This window comes from Montipora capricornis, chromosome 3, assembly GCF_036669925.1.
Source record: "Montipora capricornis isolate CH-2021 chromosome 3, ASM3666992v2, whole genome shotgun sequence".
Taxonomy (NCBI): domain Eukaryota; kingdom Metazoa; phylum Cnidaria; class Anthozoa; order Scleractinia; family Acroporidae; genus Montipora; species Montipora capricornis.
In genome coordinates, this window is record NC_090885.1 from 10,674,224 (window position 1) to 10,681,723 (window position 7,500).

The 7,500-nt window shown below is 36.8% G+C and overlaps 1 protein-coding gene across 3 annotated transcripts in view; it reads right to left on the reverse strand.

The window, feature by feature from the left end:
* LOC138042119 (tetratricopeptide repeat protein 28-like) overlaps positions 1–7,322 on the reverse strand; it is a 29,184-nt gene extending 21,862 nt beyond the window's left edge. The window contains exons 1-7 of one of the 3 annotated variants that reach the window (XR_011130924.1): positions 7,255–7,322; positions 6,662–6,712; positions 5,624–5,677; positions 5,266–5,312; positions 4,778–4,825; positions 4,478–4,526; positions 1–381 (exon numbers count right to left, since the gene is read on the reverse strand). The exon at positions 1–381 is cut by the window's left edge and continues 361 nt beyond it. The gene's annotated coding sequence lies outside the window, so the exon portion shown is untranslated. The remainder of the gene's footprint in view (positions 382–4,477; positions 4,527–4,777; positions 4,826–5,265; positions 5,313–5,623; positions 5,678–6,661; positions 6,713–7,254) is intronic. The other 2 variants (XM_068887878.1, XM_068887880.1) reach the window with 2 other exon arrangements.
* Positions 7,323–7,500: the final 178 nt, after the last annotated feature.

Here is a 7,500-nt window from a genome sequence, read left to right on the forward strand (position 1 = left end):
TTTCTGATTACTACGCTACTGTATTTTTATGCATTTAGTATTGCATAGACCCTTTGCATAAATGGCGCCTAAATTTGAATAACAATGCTTTGTACATCCTTAGCCTCGTACTTATGTTTCTAGACAAAGGACTTTTCACATGAATCTGAGGCTTAGGATGTACATTGTCATTAATGCAAAGGGTATATAAACCACAATTTCCAGACTATTATGCTGACTTCCATGACACTATCGTGAATTCATCCTTGTTTGATGAATCACGGCTTCATTTGGATTCGTAAGTTGATTCATATCATCGGGTCTTGAAGTCTACCTTTGATGTTTATGCCCCCAAAAGGACCCGTCAGGTCGTTCTTCGTCCTTGTGCGCCTTGGTATTCAACTGAAATTGATGTTCAAAAGAACATAAGGAGGAAGCTCAAACGTAAATGGCCACCTACAAGATTACCTGAAGATAGAGAACGCTATGTGTTTCAGAACAGTGTTGTTAATGAGATGATTGGCTCCGCGAAGTACACATTTTATTCATCAGTGATCCACGAAAACTCAGGGAACTCTGGACTTCTTTTTATTAAAGACAAAAGAGAAGCTTCTGCTCTCCAATCCGGTCCAGCGTTATACATCTGGGCCTAAGAACTGTTCTCTGTCCGATTCATTCGTGGAATATTCTAGTAACAAAAGTCAAATTCGCAAAGATCATGGCGAAGTTGTTCGAATTGTGATTGACGGTCAAGTTACTTCAACGCCAGATCGGTTATTTTACTATTACTCGATTTATCGGCTGCGTTTGATACTGTCGACGATCATTCGATTTTGTTATCAAGACTACAGAATCGTTTTGGTATTAGGAACATTGCTCTTAATTGGTTTCATTCGTACCTTCACTCACGCGAACTAGTCCAGCTGTTATCGATCAAAAAAACACTCATTGTTCAATTTGATGATCAAAACATGAAATTTGTCCACATCAGTAATGACCCTAAGACTAACATTTTGTGATATAGGGCCATTCCAAATAAACGTCTGGACATGAGAACAGTTTGTTTATGTTAATTGAATTGAATCGTCGAAGTAATAATAATAATAATAATAATAATAATAATAATAATAATAATAATAATAATAAAGAAGATTCTTATAGGCGCATTTAAAAATCTCAATGCGCTTACAATAAGGTAAAAAATGTATATGTATACGGAAATCTATAAAAATATGTATATCAGTAAAAATATAATACCTATACTGCTCTAATCATATGGACTGATAGATGTTCATATAAATACTTATTTAAATGCTAATTGAAAAAAGTAGGTTTTTAAATTTTTTTTCAAGTCATTTAGTGACTTAGAGTTTTTTATATGTTCTGGAAGTAGCATTTTCCTTGCGGGGTACCACATGGTTCTGTGCTGGGACCCTTATTGTATTCCCTTTATACAAGTCCACTGGGTGACATAGCCAGGAAGCATAGCATACCGTTTCATCTCTATATAGATGACATGCAGTTATACTTGTCGTTTACATCCAATTGTCCTAATCGCCTATCCAGTACATAGTTCTAAATATTGTCCACGACCACCCCTCGACTATATACGAGTCGACGAAGAAGTAATCAAGTCTAGTAAACAGGACAGGAACTTGGGAGTTGGATTCCATCAATGTTTAGATTTCAAAGAAGACGTTAAAATAACATGCAAGAGCGCATTTTTCCGCATACGCGGTATAGCTAAAATTAGGCGATACCTATCCCAGAGTAGTACTGAGACTATTGTTCACGCTTACATAACATCGCGTTTGGACTATTGTAATGCCCTGCTGTACGGTCTCCTAAAGTATCTGATTAATAATAGACTTCACCTTTTACAGAACCCAGCAGCTCGCCTTGTTATCTTGACTATAACGGCAGGAAAATATCACACCAATACTAAGGAGCTTACATTGGCTGCCAGTTCATTATAGGATAGTTTTTAAAATGTTGTTGCTAACTTACAAAGCTATGACTGGACTGGTCCCTGATTACATTAAAGATCTATTGGGGTATAATGATTCTCGCCGAACACTAAGATCTTCAAACAACAAGTTGCTGATGAGTCTAGAGCAAATCTTAAAACGTATGGTGAAAGAGCTTTTTCCGTGGCGGCACCAAGGCTCTGGAATAAACTACCACTCTGGATCAGGTTTTCATCATCAGAGGCAGTTTTTAAGGCTAATCTTAAGACTTAACTTTTTAAGCATGCATTTGATTAATTTTGTAGTTTTTACTTGTAGTTCTTTTGTTTACTCTTTCTTTGAAACCTTATCGTATTATATTGCGCATTTGATTCTTAGGATTTTAATTTTTAGAGTTTTAAAGCGTCATGGACAATTAATGGAAGATGATTGATTGATTGATTGATTTGTAGCTGTTCCTTTAATTTTAACATCACTTTCTTGAATACGTACACAAGCACCAAGAACAAGGTGTTAAACCATCGAACAGAAAATTGTATTTAAAAACCGAGTAGTTAGACAACAATAGTCTTTCGGATTTCAGGTACGCTGACATTTCATCAGAAGCACTTGTTTTCAACATTTGGAACCTCATTATAGCGGTAAGCTGCCTCATGCAATTTGCCTTACCAAACATTAAAATCTTATTGTCGCGTGAAACTCTTACGAGAACATCTCCATAATTGGACTTGGAGGCCTTCGGGAAGAGTATCTGTTTTCTAATATTGGTCAATATTATCGTTATTTTCCTTGTCAACTTTTTTAAGCTTCTGTTGCCCAAAGTTCATTTCCACTACGGCAGACCAAAAATTTTCTTGGTCAATTTATGACAGCCGATGAACATGCATGATACGTCAACTTGGCGGTTTCGAAAATACAGGAGTTTGTCTGCAAGAGTTCCTCCTTGTCTCGCCCCATTTTTCGCGGGGCCAAAACATAAAAATCCCTCGTGTCCCCCCACGGAAACGCTTGCTACGCGGTCTACTTTGGATCTCGATTGGTTAAAAATTGGTCAGCAAAAGCAAGAAAGGTTACAAGACATCCTTTCTTCCAGAATAAACATGTCATACGCCATGAAGTAAAAGAAAAAAATTCTGATTTAGAAATGATACCAAAAGAACTCGAATACTAATCCAAAATAACACGAAAAGAGTTTTATAATAATTTCCTCCTTAACGCATTTCCTGTTATGCCCATCAATCACTTCTATTTTAAATCGGGCTCTTCTCTTTTTTGGAGGGGTTAGCTTTGAAAATGAAATGATTTGACTTTGTAATATGACAACTTACTGCAGCACGTCTTAGCAGGTTCGACTCCTGCCGAAAGGCGTTCGGATTTAATCCAATTAACCTCGAGTCACCATCGATCAAAAACATATCTCTTCAAAGAGCAAGCTGTATGTAATTGAAACTGGTTTGCATAGCATGAGTCATTTATTCATAGGAAAAAGATATGTAAACTGAATGAACGACTTACCAGTGTTGGTCCAAACTGATGCTTTTCAAAAGCCAAAGTTTCGTCTCGTAACTCTAAAAACTTTAATTTCATGTGGTTACCCACTGCCAAGTCTCTCGGTAAAACATTATCTAGTGGGATATAACTTTCTAACACAAATCACTCATGGACCGTGGATCGAGATCAAATGATGTGGAAGGGAAAAATAAAGGGTAGTATAGTTCGATCAAACGACAGACAATTCACTGCATGCTATAAAAAACAAGTATTTCGACGTAATAACATGGAAATGTTGGTGAAAGTAAGTTAAATTCATTATGTGAAAAGCGTATACAACATTTTGGCGGCGTTTCCTCGAGGATTTGAGACTTTTTGAAAAATCGTGTTTTTTCGTCAGAGTACCCCTCTAACTTCCGCATAACAAAATTCCCTTTTGCCTAGTGTGCAATAAAAATGTAGAACTGGAGCGGAAAGCTGAAAAGTTCTTAAGAGAACTAACAAATAGAGCAGCAAGGAGAAGAAGTCATATTATACTCGAGCAAACTGCGCAACTGATCAGTGAAGCAATTCAAGTTGAACACTGATCGACGTGAGATGACTGTTCCATTGCTCTGAACAACTCCAGTAATGGTTTCGTTCGGCAAGGTTCAAAGTTGTAATGAGAACGCATACATTATACGAGGCTCTGGTCTTGCTGTAAGCTTTAAGTAAGACTTTAAAGCGAGTAGACATTAAGGGTTTGTTATGGCTAAATCTGATTAAATGCATTTTTAATCGTCATTTTTCTTTGTAACACCCTCACCTTTGAATAACGCGGATTCAAGAACTAAAACCTTCTCTGCTCAGGAGCAATTTAATATACATCGTTTACCTACTTTCTCGATGTGTAAGGAAACAATGGATCGGAGGGCAGTATATAGTTCGATCAAACAAGAAACAAGTAATTTATTACACCCCTCAAGCTGATGTTACTAAAATTACCTTGCAACAACAGACAAAGACCTTATTACACCCAGCAAGCTAATATTACTAAATACCTTGCAATGTTCCTCTTTAAGATCTTTTGAATAGGAATAATAAATCCCGCTGAACAAAAAAAAAAAATGGATAAATAATACTGGTGGATTATTTGGGTTCGTCGTTGGCAACCAATCATGAGTGACGGTGATCACTTCAGAAAATAAAAATAAGAGGAATTCTGACATAGCCACTAACTTGATCCAAAGGGAGTAAAGAGAAAACGACGAAAAGTAAGACAAAACTCATCAGAACTGGTTTATCACACATAAATTACTCTTTTTTCATGTTGTTAAGAGATGAGTAACAGTGCAACTTACCAAAATGGATACTAATCGATGCGAGGTGCTCGACGACAAGAAATGACTCTGCAAAATTTGTCAAAGAAAAATAAGAGACTGCTGGCAGTCTATTCTCAAGCACGCCAATAAACTTATAATTGCCGTTTGCTCAACTACGCTCAGCATTTCTCAAAAGGTAACTCTTTTGCTGAAAAGGGGCGAGAAAATTCAGAAGAACAGAAGTTTAAGTTCAAAAAATGAACTGACGTGCCATTGTTTTGAAATTATCCCTTTGCTTATATAGTAACGCCTACCACACAGGCTAAAGATATGCACACCTTTCTTCGCTCTTCAATACTTTCACGCACATTTCCGGTACCCTCTTGCTTCAAAAATTTGCAGCTGTTTTATTAACAAATACGTCAATGCTCCCAACAAAATGTAACGCAAAACTCATCAGAACTGGTTTATCACACATAAATTACTTGTTTGTGTTATTAAGAAAAGAGTAACAGTAAGCAACTTACCAAATGGAAGCTAGTCGATGCGATGTCCTCGACGACAAGAAATGACTCTGCAAAATTTGATGATTTAATGTGGTTATCCATGCATTATGGAATCTTGTACGAAAACTTTTAAGTTTCCCAACAAAATTCCCTTATGCGTAGTATGCAAGAAAAAATGTAGAAGTGGAGAAGAATGAAGTCATTTCATACTAGCTCGAGGAAACTGCGTAACCTGCAGTCAGTGAAGCACTAGTTCAAGTTGAACGCGGTAGCTGATGGAAGTGAGCTGACTGTTCCATTGCTCCGATCGTCTATACGGTTTATTACACAAAAATTACTTATTCGTGTTATTAAGAACGAGAAACAGTGAGCAACTTACCAAAATGGATGCTAATCGATGCGAGCTACTGGTCCTCGACGACAAGAAACGACTCTGCAAAATTTGATGATTTAATGTGGTTATATCCATGCATTATGGAATCTTGTACGAAAACTTTTAACTTCCGCATAACAAAATTCCCTTATGCCTAGTATGCAATAAAAATGTAGAACTGGAGCGGAAAGCTGAAAAGTTCTCAAGAGAACTAACAAATGGAGCAGCAAGGAGAATAATGAAGTCATTTCATACTCGAGCAAACTGCGTAACCGATCAGTGAAGCAGTTCAACTTGAACACGTCGGTAGCTGATCGAAGTCAGATGACTGTTCCATTGCTCCAATCAACTATAGAAATAGTTTCGTTCTGCGAGGTTCAAAGTTGTAATGGGAACGCATACATTATACGAGGCTGTGGTCTTTCGTAGCTTTAAGGGTTTGTTCAGGTTTGTTATGGCTAAAACTCATTGAATGCATTCTTAATCGTCATTTTGCTTTGTGACACCCTCATCTTTGAATCACGCGAGTTCAACAACTAAAACCCTCTCTGTTCAGGAGCAATTCAAGATAGATCGTTTACTTACTTTCTCAATGTGCAAGGAAAGAATGGAGGGCAGTATATAGTTCGATAACACAAGAAACAAATAATTTATTACAAGCCCTCAAGCTAATGTTACTTATTACCTTGCAACGACAGACAAAGAACCTATTACAGCCACGAAGCTAATATTACCAAATACCTTGCAATGTTCCTCTTTAAAATCTTTTTGAGTAGGAATAATAAATCCCGGTAAACAAAAAATTAAGGGATAAATAATACTTGTGGATCATTTGGATTCGTCATTTGCAATATTGATCATTAAGTGACGGTGGTCACTTCAGAAGATAAACAGATCTAGGGAATTCTGACATTAGTCACTAACTTGATCCAAAGTGAGTAAAGAGAAGCAACAAAATGTAACGCAAAACTCATCAGAACTGGTTTATCACACACAAATTATTTGTTTGTGTTATTAAGAAATGAGCAACAGTAAACAACTTACCAAATGGAAGCTAATCAATGCGAGGTCCTCGACCACAAGAAATGACTCGATCTGCAAAATGTGATGATTTCATGTGGTTATATATATATATGCATTATCGAATCTTGTACGAAAACTATTAACTTTTATAACATAATTCCCTTATGCCTAGTATGCAATAAAATGTAGAACTGGAGCGGAAAGCTGAAAAGTTCCCAAGAGAACTAACAAATGGAGCAGCTAGGAGAAGAATGAAGTCATTTTATACTGGAGCAAACTGCGCAACTGATCAGTGAAGGAGTTCAAGTTGAACACTGTAGCTGATCGAAGTGAGATGACTGTTCCATTGCTCCGAACAACTCCAGTAATGGTTTCGTTCGGTAAGGTTCAAAGCTGTAATGAGAATGCATACATTATACGAGGCTCTGGTCTTGCTTGGCTTTAAGTACGACTTTAAAGCGAATAGACATTAGGGGTTTGTTATAGCTAAAACTGATTGAATGCATTCTTAATCGTCATTTTGCTTTGTGACACCCTCATTTTTAAATCTAAGCGGATTCAAGAACTAAAACCTTCTCTGTTCAGGAAAAATTCAATATACATCGTTTACTTACTTTCTCGATGTGTAAGGAAAGAACTTGGAGGGCAGTATATAGTTCGATCACACAAGCGTGAAACAAATAATTTATTACCGTGACCCCTTAAGCTAATTACCTTGCAACGACAGAGAAATATCTAATTACACCCAGCAAGCTAATATTACTAAATACCTTGCAATGTTCCTCTTTAAAACCTTTTGAGCAGGAATAATGAATCCCGCTGAACAAAAAATTAAGGGATAAATAATACTGGTGGATCAT